Source organism: Echinops telfairi, unplaced genomic scaffold (assembly GCF_000313985.2).
Source record: "Echinops telfairi isolate 266 unplaced genomic scaffold, ASM31398v2 ScPeMD7_7401;HRSCAF=8416, whole genome shotgun sequence".
Lineage (NCBI taxonomy): Eukaryota > Metazoa > Chordata > Mammalia > Afrosoricida > Tenrecidae > Echinops > Echinops telfairi.
The window spans coordinates 3,310,132-3,319,184 of NW_022111301.1; positions in this window are offsets into that span (position 1 = coordinate 3,310,132).

Consider the following 9,053-nt stretch of genomic DNA (forward strand, 5'->3'; position numbering starts at 1 on the left):
GAAGGTGGTCACACAATGATGGTTTTTGTTCTTTGGTGTCTGCTGCCTGTTTCCTTCAACACTTCGTGTTCGCACAGGCTCGTGTGCTTCTTCTCTGTGGACTTTGTTGTTTCCGAGCTAGATGGCCGCTTGTTTGCCTACAAGCCTTTAAGACCCCAGATGCTATATCTTTTTGTTGTCAACTCTGGCCACGGTACTCCTCTAAAATATATCATTACAAAGCTCAGTGGCTTAAATAACAAACCTTGCTTTTTCACTCATTGGACGGGACAACGTTGAGACTCCTTTGTGTCAGTGTTTGTATTGCCTAACCTTTGGATTTACCAGTCTTGGCTCCAAAGTATAGGCCTTAGCTTAATTCCAGTCGGTTATAGATGTGTTTGATCCAGTGTCTAAGCTAAAATGAAGGGGTTCTTTGCTTGTGCGTAATATAATCTGCCCCAAATCCCCATTTGTCAATGCTATTTTCTAGCTAGGACGACCTATAACACAACACTGGGAACTGAACTGATGGCAGTGGAAACAATTTTAAATAATGCAGTACCACTCAAAGAAACACTTTCAACTAATCTCTATTTTATTTATTTATTCATTTATTTATATTATCACAGAGTACACGTGCTATTTGATGACCGTCAGTTAGAGGATAGGCACAAAACATCATCCAATTTTCTTAGAGCTGCCAGTGGAATGGAGATAATGTCTATGATTGCTAATGCACTCAGTGGCTTTATTCTTTATTTTTCCCATTCACACCCACAAACTACTGTCACCATGTAGATTCTGACCCGTAGCAGGCCTGCTGAGTTTCTGAGATTGTACATCTTTACTGGAGCATCCTCTTTCTCCAACAGAGGTACTGGGGAGTGTAAACCCAAGACCTTGAGGTTAATAGTTCAATACTTAACTGACAGCACCAGCAGGACTCCTTTCTTTTATCATCTATTCCTACCAGCCACTGCCTTCGCGCCCATTCCCACTCTCACCAACCCTATAGGACGGCAGAGAACTGCCGCCTTTACATTTATGAGTCTGTAAATTTAAGTGGAAGCAGAAACCACAACTTTCTTCTCCAAAGTCACTCATAGAGGTAACCCACAATACCACCAGGGCTCCTTTTTCATAGATGTTGCCTCTATTTAAAAGATTGAATAATAGTCTTTTTTGTTTTATTATAGTACTTCCTAAGGAGAGTAGGTTTTCTTAGTGTAATTTCTCTTTATATTTGGTTACCTGATGTGATGTCCTGCTAGCTACGGGCTAAAATAATTTAAGTGGTTGTTGTTCCTAATTGTCTAGAGAAACAATTCCAGTGACACTCCTCTATGAATAAGGAAGAGCTTTATATCAAAAAATAATTATATATCCAGAAGGCATATATCCAGTCCAGTCCAACTCAAACCCATCAATTCAATGCTAGTCCATAAGTCCTTGTTCAGACGCATGTAGCCATATGCCCATATTACAGAATGCAGAAAGAGCGCAGGCTGGTGGGTACAGAGTCACATAGATGCCCAGTTGGTACAAACATAGCAGAGCACTGACAGATTCTGTGGTAGAGGATCCCACAGGGGTGTGCAAGCATTTGGGGAGGCCAGGAGGCAGAGAGAGAGAAAGCAGGGGAGAGAGAGCGAGAGCACGCTCTCAAGGCAGTTCCCAGAGTCCTTCACTCTTTTACAAAAGACCACAGCCCCAAGACGGTATTATGAAGCTGTCATTTGACTCCACTCCTAGCCTGGAGTTTCTTCATCACTGCGATGGAGTCAGTGCTGTTTGAGTTCTGGAGCCATTGCCTATGAGTTCTGGAGACTGGACCTGTTTAGTGGAGTAGAAAGCCCTGTCTCTCTCCAACTTAGCTGCTGGTGGTATTGAATGGCCTACCATGTTGATTGCAGCCCAACGTGTAAACCACTACACCACCAGGGCTCCATTGATATAAAAATCACCCAGTTACCATAGTGGTTTAATTTAAATGACTGGTTAATAGAGCAAAAATATTAGAATTCATATTTTATCAAATCGTCTACTGGATTCTGACAGAAAATAATTGATATGTCATAAAACATTTCACATTCTAATTGCAAGATAATTTTTATAAGTACAGTTTTTATTAGCAAGGCAACTTTATAGTATGAATTAAAATGTCAGTATGTGTAGTCATATGAAATGTATGTAGATTAATGTGTTGTCAGTTACATTTAATCTTGTACACATATTACTTTTCTTCTCTCATCTAATTGAGGAAACTATCATTATATATTGTTAAAGTGTCCCTTCTTATCTAATCCAAATAGAATGCTGAAGATTTGCCAGAAATAGCTTTACGTTTGCCTTCCTTGTCAAGGCTCAGCTGAACATCTGTTAAAGTCCAGGATAGGAGCTTAAATAGTCCTGCCACAATGTTTCCATAGATGAATAAGTCACCTGACTAAAGTGTATATAAATGGAATAAACTTAAATATTGGAAATATTATAAAAGAGAAATATGAGTATCTTTATTGTTATATGTGTTTTTTAATTTGGATGTCATTGTAGAACACAGTTTGTAGTTTACTTAATTCTTTACTATCCAAATAATAGTGTTACTATATTCCAAATATTTGGAATATTTTGGACTATATACAACTCAATTATAATGCATCGATTATAGGAATTAAAATAATTAATATATTTAAACAAACACATGCTTAGCTATTACTCATTATTTGATAATTGAGCAAATGTATATAGAAGTGTGATCTATCTATAATTGTGATATATTGCAACCATAAAATATTTTTGTATTACAGCAACATGCATTAAAACAGTAACTTTGTAAAAATAAAGTTAAATTATTAAAAACCTCAAAGAATTGTCATTATCTGAAATATAACTAAATTATTCCTTTCTATGCAAGTCTTCAAAATTAGCTCATACATTAGAAAAATAGACAACAATAAAATTTACCTAAGCAATTTGTTACAAGGTAACAAGGTTCATTATCAACAAAATAAGTGTATTCTCTTTATCTACCAATTTTCTAGAAGATAATACCATTATATGAATATTATAGCTAAATTATACCATTCTATTCTACTGAATACTTTCTGCACGTAAAAAATGTTAAATGTTTTCATGTATCAAGTTGGAAATAACTATCTTCTATTATCTATTTTTCCATCCATCAATCTATATATATACATCTATAATCTATCAGAACCTATCAGCTTATGTTTTATTACAGAGTATACTGTCAGAAATATCTTAAATAAATCGGTAAGTCAGGAAGATGTTTTATGTACCAAGAAATTTTTTGCAGGTAGCTCAGGCTCGTTGAGAAGTCTAGTGAAGGCATTTAGGAGTCAGGTTCCTTTTCTTATAGGATTTGTCTGGTCTAACTTTTATTTTCTTTGTAGAAGTAAGACTGATAATAATAGTTCATACAAAAAAATAATATCTAAAAGCAGTGACTTTAATTTGTAAAATATTAGTCTTTATTCATTCAGAGTCTCATGAACTAGCTTCAAATTTAAGAAAGAGTCATTATATATTCATTATAAGTACTGGTTTCTCTGGATCTTAATTCCTATGTGAACTGAGTATACATTTTGAAATCACTGTAAATCATTAATTGCCATATTGCATCACAATTTCCAAATGTTCAAAAATGAAAATTGGACTGAATTTATATGGCTCCAGAAACTTTTCAAGTGCTCTTTCTGAGTGCGATATTTGGGCGATGAGTATTCGTAGTATTCAGAAGGAATACATTGTGACATTTCAATACTTCTTGATTTCTTGAAAGTTGATTCCTTGTAATGCAAAGAGAAAGAAAAAAAATTTAGACTTTATATGCAAATTTCAGGCTAACTCCTATTAGTCAGCCCAAAATTGTCTTGTACAAAATTAAAAATTAAATATTGATTCACAAAACCTTAAAATGAAATAATAACATGAAAATTTTGTTTTAGCAAAGCAATGAAATGCATAGTAAACGTTATTCAAAAGTTTAACTTCTTGGCCAATTGGCCACCCTACAGATGTGACCTGCATTTGCTCTGGGTGCAAGTATCTCATCCTGGTTCCATGACAGACATTTCTTCCCTGGCTTTTGGATTATTGTTGGGGCTCTTTTCCTTCTTATGCATTTTTAGTATTCTTGTCTGTATGTTATTATGCATTTGCCCTTGTCACCGTAGCGCAATGTTGCCTTCTATTGGGTCTCCTCACTGTGAAGGAGTGGCTCTGTTGGGTCTCCCAGCTGTGAAGCACAGGAGTGGAGATATAAAGATAATAATAATAGATATAAAGTGATATAAAGAATACAGGGGTGATGGGCAGATAGAGAGGGAAAGGGGATTTGTCAAGTAACTAATAAAAATAATAACAATAGATATAAAGTGATATAAAGAATACAGGGGTGATGGGCAGATAGAGAGGGAAAGGGGATTTGTCAAGTAACTAATAAAGATGGAAGGGAGAGGGAGTATTAGAACAGATTGTGATTGCATGTAGGGCCTTAAAGGAATTTTGACTATGGGGGAGGGGAGCATACTATGGCATGAACAAAGTGTACAGGGCAGGTGATGTCACAGTGTATTGAGAAAAGGGGGACTTGGATGAAAAAGGCAGATAGCGTTTTGATATTGGGAAATATGGGACCTTTCAAAAAAGTAGGGGGTTTGGACACATCAACAGCAATGTCAAGAATAAAGGGCAATGGCCCAACAGTTGCAGAAAACAACAGTTAGGAGAGGCATCTAGCAGTTGCAAAAAGGCCACGCTTGGTTCAGTACAAAATGGCTACACTCATGTTAATTAATACAGTGTGGTTACATTGTTAACATGGCTACATGTAAATTGGCTACTACATCATGGTTACATTGGAATTAATTGTGGTGGGTTACTACAGTGGAATAGCGACAAGCCCAAACTTTCCACCCTTTGAACAGCAAAGTTAGAAAAAACTCTGCTCAATGTTCTTAACTTTGCTCAATAGTGGATCCGAAAACCCAACTGGAACAATCCTGCTCAGATCCAGAGTGAGTCACCTGCTGTGTCCCACCACAGACACAAAGGGCTGGCACGTCCGTGAGAGTGTCACTCTTTCAGACAACACATATTGCTGTGCTAGTGCATTAAGACATTGGCCATTGTGCTTATTTTTAATCTTTTTTTTGTTGTTGCACTTTTCTATTAATTTAACTATCTCAGAAGCAACTCAGTGGCAATGAGGTATCTGAGACAGTGAGATGCAAACAGGCTAAAAGCCTCCATAGTAATTGAGAGTCCCGGGGAACTGTATTTATAAATGTAGTTTGGGGCCTCAGAACCAATTATTTAGTGTTTCCCTTATTTCTCATGGGAAAAATACATTCAGTTCTCAAACTTCTCAGTGTTTGAAGATGAATCTCGAACAAATTAAGTTCAACAACACAGGTATCGCTCTAGTTTTTCAATGTTCTCAGTTAGCGGTACTGTTAGTTCATGAGCCTATTAACTCATTGTTAATAATAGCCTTCTATATGGAAATCAAAATTTCATTGGATTTCCATTAGCATAGGAGTTGTGTTTTGTATTAAAAGAAAGCATTAGTTACGTTTCACATTTTTTCACCTTTTGCTAAAATGAGCTCTGTATAGTTTTCCGTTTATCACAAATCCATGATACACACATCCACACATGAGGGTGAACAATAAGGATACATTTCATGTGTCCTTCCATCTGGAACTTTGGGACTATGAAGCTTTCTGTTGAATATTTTACCTAGCCTTGGAAATAAATCGTTCGAGTTTATTATTTTTACTGACTTAAATAGAAATGTAGTCTACTGTAGAGTTTCTTGAAAGGGTTTATTTTTAGAGAACAGTCTGATGTGTGACTAATCTACCGTGGGTGCCTATAAAGACAATCGCAGTCGTTAGATGTGACTTCAGGGGTGGCATGTCTTCTGATACTACGGCATGCCAGCGCTCCGTGTGACCCCATATGGTGCTCTGGAGCAGACGGCATCTCTCAATAGTGTTTCTCCTTCTGTTTGTATCACTTACGAATAAGCTGAAGGATAAGAACCCAACACCAGCACAAACGGAACATCTTTAAGCATTTGGCTTGAAAACAAAATTATAAAAATGTCAAATAAAGGAAATAAAAGTCCTAACATGAACTATAGTGGAAACAACAACAGCAACTAAAAACTATTCCCAAAGCAAATCCACTCATGGAAGACATTACAAAGTAAAAAGTTCACGGACAGGAAGTTGGAAATTGATAGAATCCAATATATTTCACCTTTATACTATTGGATCTATTTTAAAATAAATGAGCCATTCCTATGATGCTAATCCAGTATCTATTTTAAAGGCAAAAAAATCCATATATCACTATATAATAATGACAACAACAACACACAAATTCACTGCCATCAAGTTGATACCAACACATAGCAACCCTACAGGACAAATTAGAACTGCCCAGTGATTTTCTGAGATCGTAACTATACCGGAGTCTGAAGCCCTGCCTGTCTCCTCCAGAGTAACTGATGGTTTCAAAGGGCTGACCTTGCCCTTAGCAAGCCAGTGAGTAACCACTATGCCACCAGGGCTCCTATCAAATAACAAAGAGCATCACAATTAAATATCGCCACCGGCATCAGTATTTCTGATATTACTACAGACAGTATTTTGGATCTCTGTAAGGTCAGCCAAGAAATGAACAGACACAGAATTTGTACAAAAGGGCAATATTTTTATATATATATATATATATATACACACACACACACACACACACATACACACATATATATGTGTATATATATATCATATGCCTATAGCCCCATAGAGTGATTGCTGTAATAGTAGGTAGGCATAGCACATGCATGTATTTGTGAATCATTCACTTTAAGACTTGTAAAATTTTCTATTTTCAATATTTAATTTCATGTAGTTGTTGCAGTCAAGATAATTTCCACACATATCAACACGATAAGGCTGAGTAACGCTCTCCCAAAGTATTTTCAAGGATGTCATTTTTTGGGGGGAAGCAAATTGCACATCTTTCTTCTTTGGATAGGCTCGTGAATTCAACCCAGGCACTAAACAGTTAGATGCCAAGGGTTTAATCGTTTATATAACCAAGGTTACTTGAAGCCCATATAGTAATAAATTATTTTATGAGCATACAGATAAATAAATGTTAGGGTTTAGGCAGAATTTAATTGAAAATTGAATAATACTTGTTTTTCAGTTGTTTTTATTTAAACTGCAGGGGACCTTTATACATGTTCTAGATTTAAAAGAATTACTTTCTTTAGGCGAGAACAACCTTTGTCATTTTGCCCACAATTTTGTGAAAAATATCTATTCTTCATTATTACTCTATGTGCTGAATTAAATTTGCAGGGATTAACAAGATCTTTTGTTCAAACCTATTTTAGAAATGAATGCTGCTTTGTATTAAAGTGGCACACTGAAATGACTTCTGATAGCTAGTTGTACGTTTTAGAAAGATACTCTTACTTACAATATGCATACATGAACACAGGAATTCTCGGTGTACATCTCACACAGATGTAGTGCGGGCATTCACACTCATTCTCATCTCTTAAGCAATAACGGTAAGCTGTCCTTTCTGGCCCTCATGGATTGTAAGACTCTAAATGAACTGCTATAAGAATTTAGAAATAGAAAGCAACAGTTTAAGACTTGGAAATTATCTGATTGGATGAGCAATCATAACACCATAGTTGGCCTTTAGACACTATAGATTCTGATCTGAGTCTCAGTAAGACTGTTCATTGATGTGCTCTTGAACAAAGAGATTCGTGTCTCTAAATATCAATGACTACCACGTCTGTCAGTTTGTCGTTGTGTGATGGCTTTTCTCTTGCTGTGTTAGTCTGGTACTTTAGAGAAACAAATCCACAGAAGCTCATGTATAAGAGAGAGTTTTATATAAAGGTTAAGTGAGCATCAAGAAAACATCCCAACCCAGTGCTGCCCAGGCCCACAAGTCCAACCCTAACCCATTAACCCATATGTCCAACACCAATCCACAAAGTCCTCCTCCATCTCACAAAATAGACACAATGATGCTGACTGCAGGAGGAAAGTCAAATCAGTAAGCATGTAAGCATCTCAGCACTGGCAGGTGTCTCCATGCGGCTGCCCCAGCACCCAGGGCTACATCAGGGTATGGCCATGTGGCTTCTCCTCAGGGATGTCTTGCAGGAAGTGAGCCTGGCCAGCTAAAGCAGGGAACTGACTAAGGCAGCTGCACCCTTGTCTGACCATCAGAAAACAAGAGACCCAAGAACTAAAAAGGTGAGGCTCACTGAGCCATTTATGCCTCCTCCTTTCAATTAACCCCACATGTGTTTATTGGCCAGGTTGGCACAATAAACTAACTACCTCAGTTGCTGTGAAGCTAGAAGCATTGTTTTTAAGGGGAGAGGTTCATATTATCCACTATTATTTATATATTGGGTTATCTATAGCATTATCTCATGTAATCCTTAGTAGAACCCCAATAGGAATTGATTATTATTTCCCATTTTATAAAGGAGGATTCTGAATATGAATGATGACATATACATTGTGTGGTGTAGAATTATGCAGGTTTAAGTGACCGAATAGAAATACAATCCTAAACAATCTGACTCAAGACCAAATATATAAGCAACAAAGCATATTACTTAAAAAATATAAGCCAACCAACATTATTTCATAGAACTTTTATAAAAACTAAATTAGCATATATATGTACAATACAATGTGAAATTCCAAATCCATAATGAAATTTCAAAAGGTATTAGTACTCCTTTTAAATTATGTTAGTATTTATTTGTAGACTGGGTCATTTTTGCATAAATTTATCTTGTGTGCTTGACTAAGACAAATGAACATTACTTAAAGAAAAGAGATATAATTCCTCCCTTACATATCTTATTTTAAATATAATTAAAAGCACACACATTTTTTTCACTTAGATTATACATTATTTTAAACTATTTTATGTCCATCGATAAAACTTTCATTTATCCATTAAACTATTTTGTTGCATTAATTGTGTTT